This window comes from Camelus dromedarius, chromosome 35, assembly GCF_036321535.1.
Source record: "Camelus dromedarius isolate mCamDro1 chromosome 35, mCamDro1.pat, whole genome shotgun sequence".
In the NCBI taxonomy this organism is placed as follows: Eukaryota; Metazoa; Chordata; class Mammalia; order Artiodactyla; family Camelidae; genus Camelus; species Camelus dromedarius.
The window spans coordinates 15,232,981-15,249,787 of NC_087470.1; the positions used below are offsets into that span (position 1 = coordinate 15,232,981).

The window sequence follows — 16,807 nt, forward strand, 5'->3', positions numbered from 1 at the left end:
CAGCAGCAGAATTTAAGCCCCGCAGACCAGGGCTCCAGCCCTCCAGGGTACAGAGGTGACAGCCGGCCCAGACGGACTTCTGAGCTCACCACCGGCCTCTCTAGTTTCTTCTCCTTAGTGGCTCTGAGCACATCATTGCCAAGTTCAAGGTTGGTCCCAGCTTGAACTTGGGCTCTGGAATTCACACGCAGCCAAGTCTCCTGGCAGAGATGGGGTGTGGTCACCCCCCCCACACCTGCTGAGCAAACTAAACTGAACGGGGATGGGGCTCCCTGACACCCCCTTCCTACTTCCCCTGTCTGGGGTTTCCAGGGACGCATGCCTTCCGTTTGGCTTCTTCAAGAGTTCTTTTGACAATATTCCACTAGTATGGTCCCAGGATCATAGCACAGAAAGCTGTCAGGAAATTGTATATGCAGATCTCCGCCTTTTAAAACCTCTCCCATGTTCGGCTGTAAACATTTAGATGGCTGGGGGTTTTTTTGGTTTTTGGTTCTTTGTTTTTTTACCCTAAGGCTCTAGACCAGTGCTGGGAGGCTGGGAGACGGCAGCCCCTTATAAAGACGCACTGGAGAGGAGAAGGTGGACCAGATACCTAGTCCAAATGCTGCCCCCAGCGGGCCACACATGACACGCCTCCTGTAACCCTCGGCTGGGTGATAAGTGTCAACCAGCCACCCCAAGTCCCTCCTCTGCTGGACCTTGGGGTGAAGTGTTGTCCAGACCCACTCTTCTACGAATGCTGGTGAGCACCCGATGAGGGTCCTTGTTCACAGTTACAAGTGGTTGAAGGGGGAAGAGAAGGAAAAAACTTGCGTGCATGCGTGTGTGTGCATGTGTGTGTTGTGTGGTGTGGTGTGTGCGTGTGTGTGCATGCATGTGCACATGTGTGCGTGTGTGGTGTGTGCATGGTGTGCGACGTGTGGTTGTGCATATGTGTTTGTGCATATGTGTTCATGCATTTGCACGTGTGTGTGGTGTGTGTACGTGCATGTGCATGCATTGCATGTGTGTGCTGTCTGTGCATGATGTGTGCATGTGTGTTCATGCATGTGCACACGTGTGTGGTGTGCGTGGTGTGTGTGTGCGTGCGTGTGTGTGGTGTGTGCATGTGAGAGGGAAGTCTGCCCAGGTGGAAGGGACTGGAACTCAACCGTCTGAAGGCTGTGACCCTTTCACTCTGCCGCGCGGAGGTGTGCGAAGGGAAGAGCCCAGCGGCAGGAGTTCTGAGTAGGAGGGAGACACAGGGAAACAAGCCGCTGCCATTTTGGCCTTTTACGTAATGTCTGTCTCTAAAATCTCTTAAAATTTTTTGCAATCAGAAGCTCAGTTTCTGAGGACTAGGCTGCAGGACGGTGTTTAGGGAGGAGGAGCCAGAAGACATTGCTGCCCACCACACGCCACACTGAGGACGGCTCTGGGTTCAGAGGAGGGGCCTTCATCGTAGCATCAGTTCACCAAATATCGGAACATAGCCCCAGCTTGCTTTGGGGACCTGCCTGAATCACGTGCAACCAGGTCAGCCCAGAAAGTGCCACCCGGATGCACGCTTGGGTTCACCGACGGTGGCTTGGGCGAGTTACTCTACGGCGCCCCTTCTGTTTTGTCAACAGTATGGAGATCATGGTTCCATCCTCACAGGGTTTTATGAGGGCTGGGTCAGTACCCATAAAGTGCTTAAAACAGGGCACAGCACACAGAAAGCCCTCAGTGGGGGTCACTCTCTGCCGGTTGTTCTTACTAGAGCAAAGCTCTTAAACTCTGGCCCCTCACTTCCCTCTGTTGTGAAACACGGTGGGTTCCCGCTCAGGCTCGGGGTCCACATCCCCTCCTCCCTTCCAGCCCCGCTCAGCCCGTCGCGCTGCCAGCCAGACGCCGTTCCTCCCCCTCGTCCTGGGCAAACACCCAGCACAGTTAGGACTTTCCCCATCACTGTCTTAACTTGCTTTCTCTTTCTGTGGTGATTTAGACTCTAAAAAGGAGACTTGGAAGCTTATATCCCCCCAAATTAAAAGGCCAGGTGGTAAGAGAATTTTTAAGTCAAGTCCAAACTCTTGCATTCACTCAGCCTCAATGTCCTCATCTTGTAAATGGGTATAAACATCAGCATGCTTTTTCATGGGGGCTCGCAGGGGTTAAGAGCGATAACACTTGTCAGGGGCTTGGGGGCAGGCACACGGCGCATATTTGAAAGAATGTGTTTCTGCCATCATCGTGGAACAATGTGGTTATCGAATGACTGTCCGATCTCTTGTCACCAAATTGTTAGTTTTTCGACGGCAAAGACTGTGTCTTCCTCATTTTGATACCTAGCACACTCCCTACCTTAATGTAGTCATTGGTTAAAAGGATGCAATAATGTAGTTCAATGGAATAGTATATTTATAGAATGCATCTGATCAGTCCCTAGCTCCAACTGTGCATTTAAATCACTGGAACAGTGATCAAAGTCCACTTGACAGTTCTTCTCCCCAAGCCAATTAAATCAGAGCCTCCAGGGAAGCCTCGGGGCATCCGCACAATATAGAAGCTCCCCAGAGGACTCTGGAGTGTGGCCAGATCAGGGAAGCAGTCTTCACCCATTCACAGCTGCCTCCTATGTGCCTGTGACCTCTACGAACAAGAGTGACACCGAATACAGCCAGGTGAGGCGGGGAGGAGTGAGTTAGGAGTTGGGGATTAGCATGTGCACAATACTGTACAGAAAAGAGGTAAACAACAAACACCTACTGTAGAGCACAGGGAGCTACATTCAGTGTCTTATAGTAACCTACAGTGGGAAAGCGTCTGAAAAATAATAGCTGATAGGTAGATAGAGAGATGGGTGGGTGGGTGGGCGGGTGGATAGATAGATAGATAAATAAGATGAATGGATGGATGGATAGATAGATAGATGGATGGGTGGATAGATAGATAGATAGATAGATAGATAGATAGATAGATAGATAGATAGATAGATAGATAGATAGATAGATAGATGATAGATGGATGGATGGATAGATGGATGGATGGGTGGGTGGATGGATGGATGGGTAGATAGATAGATAGATAGATAGATAGATAGATAGATAGATAGAAGGATGGATGGATGGATAGATGCATGGATGGATGGATAGATAGATTAGATAGATGATAGATGATAGATAGATAGATAGATAGATAGATAGATAGATAGATAGATAGGTAGATAGATAGATGATAGATGGATGGGTGGATGGATGGATGGATGGGTAGATAGATGAATGGGTGGATAGATGGATGGATGGATAGATAGATGAATGGGTAGGTAGGTGGATGGATAGATAGATAGATAGATAGATAGATAGATAGATAGATAGATAGATAGATAGATAGATAGATAGATAGATACAAGGATGGATGGATGGATGGATGGATGGATAGATAGATGAATGGGTAGGTAGGTGGATGGATAGATAGGTAGATAGATAGATAGATAGATAGACAGACAGACAGATAGATAAATGGATGGATGGATAGATAGATAGATAGACAGGTAGATAGATAACTGAATCACTTTGCCATACACCTGAAACTAACACAACATTGTAAATCAACTATACTTCAATTTAAAAAGGGTTAAAAAAAAAAAAAGAAGTTAGCGAGATGTTCCTCCCCTCATAATCTACAGAGAGAGATGTGTAAGTAAGTCATGAATAAATCACCGCAGCATGCATCCTGCCACAGAGCCCCGTGCACCAGGGGACCATGCGCACATTAAGGAGAGAGGAAGTTCATTTAGAGGAGGAGATGTTTTCAAATGAGAGAGAGGATCAGGGAACATGACCTTCAGTGAATTGAATTTCGTGGTCATGCCTGCAATGTTTATTCGTGTTTATTGCTGCGAGACACGATTCTGTTTATGGAATAAACATCCTCCACCACGTGCCTCCGTGACCCTGCAAAAGGTGTCTCGTGTGAAGCTTCTTTCTGAATCTCCTCTTTGCTTGGCTGAACACAAGTAGCATTTTCCTCCTTCCTCTCACTGTGATTTCTCAAGACGTTTCTTAGCCATTTCCCCATGCACCCTGAACTCCAGAAATTTTTTTGACAAGCGTCTGCTCACTGGAGAGTTTTGTGTTTACAATTACGATTGAACTGCTAAAGGTTTTCTTTTCCTTTTCTTTCGGACCGACCTCTTATATTTCAAATTACCTCAGATTCTCTTTTCAGAAAAGATGGAGAGAAACTATTCAATGCAAATGTCGTGGGTCTGTAGGCTCCCCATCACAAAGCACGTACGATGTGTGGTTCTCAGTTCAGCTGAATTAAAATGGGGACAGGGAAACACTGACTTAGAACTTACCACGTGTCAAACAATCTGTTATGTGCTTTACATACATGATGCAAATTCTGTTCCCAATGCGATCAGAACTTTGTCACTAACCTCCCATTTTACAAATGCAGAGAGAAATGAGGTTCAGTGAGGATGGGGGTCAGAGAACCAGTCAGTAGCCCTTTGAGGGGTTGCAAGGAATCCTTGTTGGCGTAAGTGTGTCCATTGCATTTCTCATTACTGCCTCTTTGTCTCTCAAACTTTACTGTCTGATTGTCGCAGGTCTCCAGTCCCCACTCCAGTGACTTTTTCAAATGCAGATCCCAAGCCTCCGTCAATCCACGTCATGTCGGTGCCTGTGTTAACTTAATAGATTAAATCTGCTCCCTGAGGACCCTCTAGGGAATGAGTCAGAAATGCACTCCGCTCTTAAGGGAACTTATAAACAATCGGAGGGATTGGAACACACGCACAATAATTAGGACCAGGACATCAGAGCATCCTTCTCCAAGACATGTTGCTGCTGTGTTGTCCCCTGCCCCCCATCCGATGCTGAAGACCACGGTCAGATGGTCCCTGGTGGGCGTCTAGGGGTGGGGCAGGGATCCACAGAGGATCAGGGCCTGGAGCCAAGGAGAGAGAAACAGTCCTGGGGCCCAGACAGGCGTTCAGAGCTCTGATTGTGCACAGACCCTCTGGGGACCTCCCTAGGGAGCTGGTGATGGTGCCTGAGGTTCTGCATTTCTCACCAATTCACGGGCAATGCCAAACCACATTTTAAGTCACGAGAGTCTAGCAGGGATCAAAGGAGTGAGGGATACAGTGCGCACGTGGAGCCTAGAACAGGAGAAACCCCTCAAGGTCGGGGAGCAGGCCACGCAAATGACCAGAGACAAAGGCCAAATGGGAGGGTCAGGAGGGCGCCCCGCTCGCGGCGTGCGGACTGCGATGCCACAGAGTCACCGCGGGCTGGAAGGCGGGCCATCAGCCCGTTTAAACTACCATAAAGATGGGGTGGAGGACCCCTCAGCGCTCACACTTAAAGCAATTAACCAACAAAGAAATGGGGAGGGAGACAGTGGAAAGTCGACATACGTGGGGCCACGTTAACACGCTTCCAGCGCTAACACTGGGGGTTCGGTTTGGTTCACGCTGTTGGTCCTCTGTCTCCACGGCTGTTGCCGTGCAGGTTTGTGTTGGTTTATTGTCCATCACAGAGGACTCTGCACACACCAGTTAGCACACCCAGGAAGCGCCAGCATAAATCGATTTCCAGTGGAAGAGTTGATTGCAAAAGTGACGTGTAAAGACGTGTCATTAAGATTGTCCAGATTACAGAGTTCACACTGTCCCTCGCTTAGAAGAGAAAAATTACCCTACAAGGTACAGTCTCACCCCAGCATCCCAAATGTTATTAATTATTTAGCATTTACGCAAATATGACTGGTTTCTGGTGGACGTCCTACTGAGAATTTGGGATTTCAGATTCCAGTTTTGAATTCCTTTCCCTCACTGTCTGGCTTCTGTGTGAGCATGCAGGTTGACTAATTTTCAGAAAGAATTTGACTTTTCAGTTTTGAATCTTAATAAGGACAGGACAGCCAAGATAATTGAACAAAAGGAGACTTTGCGTAAACTTTGCACCCTGTCACCTGGAGTAGACCTCCCAAAGCTTAGACATTTCCCCCAGAGAGCTCTAAAAAGTAGGCGCCAAGGGCACACAGATCAAAAAAGCCAAACCCCAGCTGTCCTGGACCAGCGATGCCTAATGGGTGAGAACCTGGCTTGTGAAAGCAAACAGTTATTGACACATTAGTAATTCTGGGGGAGCAAACGTGGTCCTCAAGCCTTGTTCTTCATTCTAAGATAAAAGAACAAGATGCTTGAGGGAAAAGATAAAGGTTGCCTCATTGCAGAGACATGAGGCCACCTGCCCAAGAGTTCATTCCAAAATCCAGATAGGATGGACACGCTATGGATGGGTACTCTGGGGTCTCGGCAAATTGGTCAATGAGGGTATCATACTTGGAGTCTCGAATACACCATCCTCATTCCCCTCAAATATATGATGTAATGGGGTACATGTGTTGGTGGGGGACCCACGTCTTTGAGAACAACGCTGAGTCCTTGCATCTGGGAGGCTACAGGTATGTGCCACGTGGGACCACGGATCCGGCTGGTGGGGCTTACGTAACCCCTTCTGCATCGCACACCAGGGCAAGAGCAGAGCACGGAACAGGAAAATACGAATATTTTTAGCCCCCTTCTCAGCTGGACCAGGGACTATCGCTCTCCAGACTCAGCAGATGGAAGACCAGACAGTTTCGTCTGATGAGCTAATTGGTTTTCGGCACCTCATTATCACCTCACAATGGGATCTGGGATAAAATCTTCAAGTGCAGACTGTTTAAAGGAAGGGTTTATCTGAATGCAGCCAAGTGCATTCTTTAAGTTAAATCCTTTCATCAGACACAGGCTCTCTCTGTTCGGCAGGCATCTGAAGAGAGTGACGATTTAGGAGGGGGAAAAAATGTTAATATTGTAGCGCGTCCCTACCATTGAAATGTTGTCAAAAATGTGGTGTGCCTTCTAGACAATACACAGATAAGCCACATTTTGTACCGAAAAGAAACTGGGAACCTGAAGACCTGAATTCTAGTTTCAACTCTGCGACTAATGAGCTAAGTGGCTGGAGGCAAGTCGATTTTGTTGAGCTCCGCTCTCTTACCCATGAAGTAGAAACAGTCGGACAAGGTGGGTGCACCCTGCAGTCCCTTCCGGTTCCGAAATTCTCCTATTTTGCTAAGACTTACGTAGGGTCAGTACTGCACACTCGTGAGATGTAACAATTGTTCTGTCTCCAGCAACAGCATCCAACACACCATGTGCCCCAAATGTGCTGGGTGAGCTGGCAGCCCCTCAGCCTGATCAATAGAAAGTTGGGGTCTATGGGAGCAGGGTGATGCCCAAGTTTAACCCCCTTGGCTGGGAGCCACGTGAGAGGGCCCTGCTGGAGCCCGGGGTTCCCCGAGCTGAGCATCCAAGAAGCCAGGGGCGGGTGCTGGTCCTCCTTCACTGTCTGGCTCCCATTTACAGCTGGATCATGGTGTTGTTGTTGTGTATAAAGTCCCCTGAGAGTAGACTTTTCCCCTGACGGGGTCACATCCCCACAGCAAACATCTCACCTATTCACGCTGTCAACACTCGACACCCACAGTGTCCCAGTTATGCCTATTTAAGTGTAAATTTGAATTGATTAATATTAGATGGAATTCAAAACGCATGTCCTCAGTGGCACCAGCCACAAGAGCCACCAGTGACCAGTGGGTGCCGTATGGGATCGTGCAGGGCTGGACCATGTCCATCATCATAAAACGTTCCATTGGACGCCCTGGTCCAGGCCGACCATTCCTGACCATTCCATCATGAAATCCCTTCTCAGTGTCAGCTTGGAGGACAAAACCAACAGTAAAACTGTCTTCGTGTGTCACAACACTGCAAGGATTCTGTTGTGGGTCATCGGGGGCTGGGGAGACGTGGTACAACTCATGGTAGAGTTGAGCGCGTTCTCATTGCTTTTGGAAGAACAACACGTACTCTCACCAAGAAAGCTCTAAGATCAACTGCAATTGGGGCAGCTCAGGTCTGAGTTAGACTTGGTTAAAAAAAAAAAAATCCAGTGGACATTCTCACCATTACTATTTTTTAACTTGAAGCATCATGCTTGTTCACGTGCCTTGTACACTTACATTTACACCCTTGATACCAGTAGGTTTTTAAAGCTTTAAAAGCTTTTAAGTTTAATTAGGTCTCATTTGTTTATTTTTGCTTTTATTTCCATTACTCTAGGAGCCGGTTCAAAAAAAAAAAAAATATTGCCATGATGTATGTCAAAGAGTGTTCTGCCTATGTTCTCCTCGAGGAGTTTCATAGTATCCAGTCTTACCTTTAGGTATTTAATCCATTTTGAGTTCATTTTTGTACGTGGTGTGAGAGAATGTTCTAATTTCAGGCTTTGGCAGGAGCTGTCCAGTTTTCCCAGTACCACTTATTGCAGAGATCATCTTTTCTCCATCATATATTCTTGCCTCCTTGGTCATAGATTGAGTGCATGGGTTTATTTCCAGACTTTCTATCCTGTTCCATTGATCTACGTGTCTGCTTTTGGGCCAATGCCACACTGTTTTGATTATTGTATCTTTGCCATATAGTCTGAAGTCAAGAGCTTGCTACCTTCAGCTCTTTTCTTCTTTCTCAGGATGGTTTTGGCTATTCAGGGTCTTTTGCGTTTCCACAAAACTTTTAAAATTATTCATTCTAGTTTTGTGAAAAATGCCATCAGTATTTTGACAGGATTGCCTGTGGGTAAGATGGCCAGTTTAACTATATTAATCCGTCTCACCCAAGAACACAGCACATCTTTGCATCTGTTTGCGCCGTCTTCAATTTCTTTTGTCAGTTTCTAATGGTTTCCAGAGTACAGGTCTTTTACCTTCTTAGGTAGCTTTATTCCTAGGTATTTTAGTTGAGGTTTTCTGTTTGGGACATAATATGGTATCTCTTAGTAACCGAGGTTATAGGTTAGGAATTGCTTCAAATGTCTACAAGCACTTTCTTTTCCAAAATTTGGAATTTATACCAGAAATGACTTCAGCTCTGTGAGTGGGCTAGCATCCTTCTCAGAGCACGTAGTGGGTAGATGTGGGTTTTGGTCGTCAGGATGTCTTCTCTTTATTCTAGAACTAATCCGCTTGTTCTTCTCTCCTGGGATCCATGCCTCCTCTCCTCTATGAGGCCAATCAGAAAATTCTATTCACCTGGCACAGGGGTTGGCTCAAAGACGGCCCACTGATGATCAGAGCCAACTAGGAGTAGCAACGCCTTCAGTCTAACTCTTCAACCTGACCTTGGGTGGAACTCAGGTCTGCTGCTGTGTGCTGTGTCCATGAGGATAAAGCCTGATGGAGGACAGAAGAAGAGGGGAGACAGGGAGGAGATGGAAACTGAGAAACTGCAGGCTGGGGACGCCTTCTGAAGCCTTGAATTCAGCAACTGGTCTCTTTATTCCAGCATCCTTTCCAAACCCGAGTCACAAATAGCATCTCAGTGGAGCTCACTTCCTCTGGTTTACGCATTTCTTCACAGTGTGTAGTTTAAATTGTGAACATCTTTGGGAAAATATCTTAACATGGTAATGATGCCAAGCAAATTATTTCTGAGAACCGTCAAGAATTTTAACAGAGGAAAACTTTCCTCCAACTACGTAATTCGTGGCAGTCCAGGAAGATGATTGTGAGAGTCCGCTGTAATTAATAGGCACATTGTTATGTGAATTGTGCGATATTAAAATATCAGCGAGGGGACAGAACTGGAGATAAATGTCCTCATCTGGGCTGGATGGGAGCTCTTCTGGGGGTCCACGTTATAAAGTTCTTTAATTTAAAAAATTGCATTTCCAGGGCCTAATATTGTCAGCAAGACAAATAATCTGGCTCAGTAAGAAATATAGATTTAGAGGATTGTACTTAAGGGCCTGGCATGGTGGTTGTGCATCACTGTCAGATGGAAAGTAATCAGGACGCGGAAGCTGCACACCTGGTTCTACCGGGCAAGTGTTAATGGAAAAGGTATCCTTGAGCATCTCTGAATCTGAGATGCCCGAGTCCAGCCTCCTGCTGGTACACTGCCAAGCAAACTCCCTGTTTTAATACAGGTTTTACGGTTATCTAGGGATGGCAAGGCCAGCAAATCAGGAGACGAGATCCATTGAAAAGATAGTTCATTGCTCACAGATTGCAGAAGGGGTGGGGGGCACCCGGGAAAGCACAAGGATCATTCTGGGCACAGACGAAGTGAACACGGCTGGGGACAAAAGCCTTTACTGTGGCTTCTATGCAAAAAAATAAAAATACATAGGGAGATGCAGGGTGAACAGGCTTAGGACTGTCTAGTGCAAGTTATTTCAGCAGGTTCTAAGGCACAGTGGCTGCCCCTAGCTGTCTGGGACCAGGCCCCAGGGTGATTAGGGCAAGGGATGGTGGCCCAGAGTGTGAGAGCCCCTTGGAGAAGGTGGGCTCCGGATTGCCTGCTTTGCATATGAAAAGTCCACATCTCCAGGAACTGTCTGATCCTGGCAGGGACGGGGCAGTCCCTCCAGGCTCAGAAAGACCCCAGACGTCCAAGGAAGAGAGTACGGAAAATAAAGACATGATTCATACTCACAGGGCTGCTGGCCCACCCTCATCGCCTGCAAGGGTGACTGGGGTATTGATGGGGGCCCTTCTACCATGTGAGGTGGGGGGACCAGCACTGGCCATAGTGACCAAACCCAGCAAGGAGCTGATGACCACAGCGGGGCCAGCCTGTGCATCAGGAAGAACATCACCCCTCACGGCCAACACCTTTCATTCTGTTCTTGGTGCCTGAAATGTGTCCTCTTCCAAAACATCATGTTGTGTGGATTCTGGAAGACAGATCTAGGCACAGACCCTCACTCTCTCTCTCAGACTGCTCCTGAGAGGATGCTAACAACCTCATCAACTGGACCCCTCCGCTGCAAGGATCTCCCACACTGTTAAAGCTTAAAGATCCTGGGAAGACGCGTAGGCCAGGGAAGGAGGCTGCCTTCCCATTGTCACCTGGTCGGAGGAGACCAGGAGCTCAGCACCCTAGGACCCACCCTGACTTCCTGAGAAGCCCAGGGAGAATTGTCCTCTCTTCTCTCCCAACCTGGATCACTTTTATTTCTTTTTCTTGTGTAATTGCTATGGCTAAGACTCCCAGTATTATATTGAATAGAAACAACTTACCATATGATCCAGCAATCCCACTCCTGGGCATATACCCAGAGGGAACTTTAATTTGAAAAGACACCTGCACCCCAATGTTCATAGCAGCACTATTTACAACAGCCAAGACATGGAAACTACCTAAATGTCCATGGACAGATGACTGGATAAAGAAGTTGTGGTATATTTATACAATGGAATACTACTTGGCCATCAAAAAGAATAAAATAATGCCATTTGTAGCAACATGGATAAATCTGGAGATTGTCTTTCTAAGTGAAACCAGAAGGAGAAAGAAAAATACCATATGATATTGCTTATATGTAGAATAAAAAAGACACAAATGAACTTATTTACAAAGTGGAATCAGACTCACAGACAGTGAAAACAAACTTACGGCTACCAAGGGGAGGAAGAGGGTGGGAAGGGATAAATTGGGAGTCTGAGATTTGCAGATACACACTACTATATATAAAATAGATAAATAAGAAATTTCTTCTGTATAACACAGGAAATTATATTTAATATCTTACAATAACCTATAATGAAAAAGAATATGAAAATGAACATATATATGTGTATGTATGACTGAAACATTACACTGTGCACCAGAAACTGACACAACATTGTAAACTGACTATACTTCAATGAAAAAATTAAAATTAAAAAATTGATGGATTTTAAACAGAAAATCATAATGGCCCATCTCATTGTAGGCAGACAGTAAGCATTGGTTAAATGCAGAAAAATGCACTTCGTATTTCAGGGAGAGGGTGAAACGTGGTGGATGTCTGAAGATGGTAAGGGGTGCCGGCTTTCTCCTTGGCACCTTCAGGGGACAGGAGCAGTGTGGGTCACTCAGTGACAGAGGCAAGTTCATGGTCCAGGCCCAGAAAATCAGAGGTAATGTTTCTTTGAGGGGTTTGATGTTGAGTATTTCAGAGCCTCGCATCAGGATGCAACATGACCTTCATCCTCTGAGTCCATCTTCTCATCTTCAGTTTAACTGAGGATGATGGTGGAGGAGGACTGGGGTCCATTCACATCACTGGTTTCCAGCAACCTTCACCTTTCTTTGGAGGAAAGCAGTCTTAAGAAACACATCAGTGGATCACAGGCCAGACCCCAGTTTTCCGACTGATTCTGGGAACCTGATGTGGTCCTTTGGAAGCTGGGACATCCTGAGGACATGAAGCATCTCCGAGGCTGGACCAAGGGGTCCCGCCAGCAGGAAAGGACAGACTTGCAGGTCCCGGGTCCACACACTCGGCCCATGTCTCAATATTGGGCCAGTGACACCACACAAGAGCGCACAGAACTCCATTATCCACAATGATTTTCTTCCCCACACTTTTTCTAATCATAATATTAAGAAAGAAAATTTAGAAGTTCACCAATAATTCCATCACTCGCACACAAGGAATAATTTTACACTTGCCCTTGTAAGTGAACCCACGTGTATATACAGCTTTTACATAATGCATATTCAATTTAACTCCTTCTGTTTTCTTCCAAGTTCTGACCCAGTCATTGCATTTAGCACGTTAATGACTATGCAATGTGCCTTGGAGGTGCTATAATTTAGTTACGTAAACCCGGCTTGTTGGATATTTGTACTATTTTCAAAATGGATTTTTGCTAAGTTGAGAAATGCGGTGACAAAAGAATAAAATGCTTTAGTTTGAGGATTTTGTTGGTCCTGGGAGCAAAGCCAGCCAGCAGAGAGTTGAGAAGCCAGCGTAAGGACACTGAACAAAAGGGAACCAGGGCCAGGCTGAGGCTCCATGACCAGTAGACATGTGTGGATGTGGCCAGGTCCTAAGGACATCGCCAAAGAAAAGCATGGGGTGGGGGAAGTTGTCAAGAACTGGTTTGGCAGAAACAGACTCATAGGCACAGAAAATAAACATGATTGCCAGTGGGGAAAGGGGGTGGGAAGGGATGAATTGGGAGTTCGAGGTTTGCAGACACTCACTGCTACACGCAAAATAGATAAACAACAAGCTTGTACTGTACAGCACAGGGAACGATATCCAATATCTTACAGTAATTTTTGGTGAAAAAGAATATGCAAATGAATATACGTATATTCATGTATGGCTGAAGCGTTGTGCTGTGAACCCGAAGTTGACACAACATTGTAAACTGACTATGCTTCAATAAAAATATGTATAAACCAAAAAAAAAAATTGGTTTGCGAGCTCATACAACTCAATAAAAATAAAATAAACATCCAAATCCAAAAATGGGCAGAGAACCTAAACAGACATTTCTCCAATGAAGACATACAGATGGCTAAAAGGCACATGAAAAAAGTCTCAATATTGCTGATTATCAGAGAAATGCAAATCAGAACTACAATGAGGTATTACTTCATGCCAGTCAGAATGGCCATCATGAAAAGGTCCACAAATGGTAAATGTTCAAGGGGGTGTGGAGAAAAGGGAACCTTCCTTTCCACACTGTGCTTAGGAATGTAAATTGGTGCAGCCACTATGGAGAACAGTATGGAGGTTCCTCAAAAAAACTAAAAATGGACTTTCCAAATGATCCAGCAATCTTACTCCTGGGTATGTACCCAGAGAAAACTGATTTAAAAAGACACCTTTACCCCAGTGTTCACCGCAGCACTGTTTACAATAGCCAAGACCTGGAAACAACCTAAGTGTCCATCAACAGATGACTGGACAAAGAAGGTGTGGTAGATGTATGTAATGGAATACTACTCAGCCATAAAAAAGGATAAAATAATGCCACTTGCAGCAACATGGATGGACCTAGAGATGATCACACTAAGTGAAGTAAGTCAGGCAAAGACAAATACCATATGACATCACCTGTATGTGGAATCTAAGAAAATGAATGACACACAGGAATTTATTCACAAAACAGTAACAGAGGCTCAGACATAGAAAATAAACCTGTGGTCGTCAAAGAAGAAAGTGGAGTAAGGGGAAGATAAACTAGGAGTTTGGGATTAGCATACATAAAGTAGATAAACAACAAGGGGTCCTGCTGTAGAGCACAAGGAACTTACTCAAAATCTTGTAATAACTTATAAAGAAAACAAATATTTATATGTATGACTGAAGCACAATGCTCTACACACTACAGCAGAAATTAACACGAGTATATTTCAATCAACTATACTTTGATTAAAATAAAAAGAATTGTCTTGGGAAAGTTAGAGCAGGGTCCTGAGAGTCGGGTGGGCAACCTCGTTGCGTGTCTATGAAAATGAATGGTCAGGGCAGTAAGCAGGTTAGGCGGGATCGGGTCTCCCTGCCCCAGCCGGGCCTCCAGCAGCACTGCATCTGCCTCCGGACTCCGGGCAGCCGGCTGCACACCAGACCCAAAGACCCCTGTGCGACAGCACACGTCAGGGAAGGCGCCGGGGTCCGCTTGGCAGCAGGTGCTGGGGAGCAGAACCGTGCACGGCCAGCCCACCCTATCACTCTTTACAAGTGGCCCTCGGAGAGCCCTTTAAGTCAGGATTTATGACAACGGAAAGCAGGATTTGTTGAAATTGCTAAACCCACAAAATTGAATAAGAAAACCAGGCAGTTCAGGGTACGTTAACTTTTCCATGACTATGATAATTCTTTGACATTCACAAAGGTTAAGTCCCAAGACTTTTAGAAATCCTCAGGTTTATGGACACGGAAAAGTGTGTACAGTCTTGTGGCTTCCTTTCCACACCTATTTCCATTAAGAGCCATTTACTTCCAGGCAATTCCCTCACCCTGCCTGCTCACCATCCTTCAAATCTTGTTAAGTTTTATCTCTCACTTAATGAGCACAGGGCAGAGTTGGCTGGAGCGCTTCCTAAGACAGTTTCACCAATCGGTGGGCCATCACTGGTGGGTTGGTGGTGGGAGGGAGGCTGGGTTCTGAGTACGCACAGCCCCCAAGGCTGGGGTCGTGGGGAGTCATTGGCTGTCCTGGGAAATGCTCCTGTCATAGCCTCAATGAGATGAGGGGTCCCCACCAACCAGCCTGAGCCCCAGACAGCAGGCAGACTGGAAATCCTGGGTTGTGGGTACCCAGGGGCACCCCTAGGGCCAGAGAGCAGAAAAAAAAAAAAAAAAAAACCAAAGCCGAGTCGGCAGCTCAGTAAAATCCAGGAAGCTACTTCAGTTCCAGCCGGTACCAAGTCCACTCACAGTGTCTCTCTTCTGCCCAAGCAAGCACAACCTGTGTGTTTTCCACCTGCCAGCCCAGGTTGAACGTTCTTTCCCTCTTCCCCGTTGCTTGGAGTGAGGAGAATGGATACGATTTGGAAATACAATCCTCACCCCCGGTGGGTCCTAAAACACAGGGCTGCCCCCCAACCAAGCTGTGTCCACTGCAAACATCTAACCACACCCACTGACCAGGACACGTCGCCCGAGGGCACTGGAGACATGGCAAGCGCTCTTGGACTGAACACGAGGCATCAAGTTTCAAAAAGGAGGAATGCCACTGCTCCGAGAGCGAGGCTTCTGCTTGCCAGGACGTGGTGTCAGACCTTTGGGAAGCCAGCACCCATGAACAGAGTCGGGTGTGACTCCAGGTGAGCAAAATGCTCAATGCCTGGTCCATTCTTGAGAAGGATTGCTTACCACTCACTACACCTGCCATTCCTACAACGTGGCCCTCACCACGTGGCTGCTCGGGCCCCACACTGGTCCCCCTGTTGGGCCTGTTGGCCCACTGAATGCTCCGCAGGGAAGTGAGAGCTGTGGTGGTCATGTTAGCAGAAGAGGAAGTGTGCAATAACCCCAGAACTTCATGCCACCCAGTGCCTTTGCTTCTCAAGGCTTGGTAAGCCTCCACTGCATAATAGTAGATACGATGATAAAAATAGGTCATATTTATGAACTGCTTGAATACATGTATCTCTAAAGAAGACAATATATGGATGGGAAATCAGTGCATGAAAAAATGCTCAGTGTCACCTTATGAGGGAAATGCAAATCAAAATCACAATGACATACCACTTCATCGAAGTGATAAGGGCTAAGATAAAAAAGACAGATGATAACAATTGTCGGTGAGGACAGAGACAGTGAGACCTTATACATTGCTGGTGGGGTTGTAAGACTGTGCACCACGTTGGAAAACAGTTTGAGAGTCCCCCAACATGCTAAGCGTAGTTTCCACATGACCCAGAAATTCCACTTCTTGACATATGCCCGAGAAAAACACACATCCACACGAAAACTTGTGTGTGAATGTTCAAAGCAGTACAACTCCTGAAAAAATATAAACAACCCAAATGTCTATCAGCTTACGAATGGGCGAACCACAGCGTGTTGTATTCATGCACTGGAAACTTACTCAGCCGTCAAGAAGAGCGAACTGCTAATTCACATCACAGCGTGGATAAATCCGAAACCTTGGACCTCAACAAGACAGGCAAGAGCCCAGACTGTGTGATTCCATGATGCGAAATGTCCAGAAGAGACACATTTATAGAGACATACGTAGATTAGTGGTTGGGAGGGGATGGGAGAGCTAATGGGTGCTGGGTTTCTTTGGGAATGACAATTTTTAATGTTTGATGGTAGTGATGGTTGCACAACCCTAGGAATATACCCCAAGTCACTAACTTTTGCATGTCCAAGGGATGAATTTCGGGGGGCATGCAAATTTATCTCAATAAAGCTGCTATAAAAAAAAAACAGAATTTGGCCAGCAAAGTAAGACGCACCCAGGGCCATGTGAGCCCAGGAGGCAGAGTGGC

The 16,807-nt window shown here is 46.3% G+C and overlaps 1 long non-coding RNA gene across 1 annotated transcript in view; it reads right to left on the reverse strand.

Moving 5' to 3' along the window:
* LOC135320032 (uncharacterized) overlaps positions 1–16,807 on the reverse strand; it is a 285,059-nt gene that overhangs the window by 41,113 nt on the left and 227,139 nt on the right. The window lies entirely within an intron of this gene.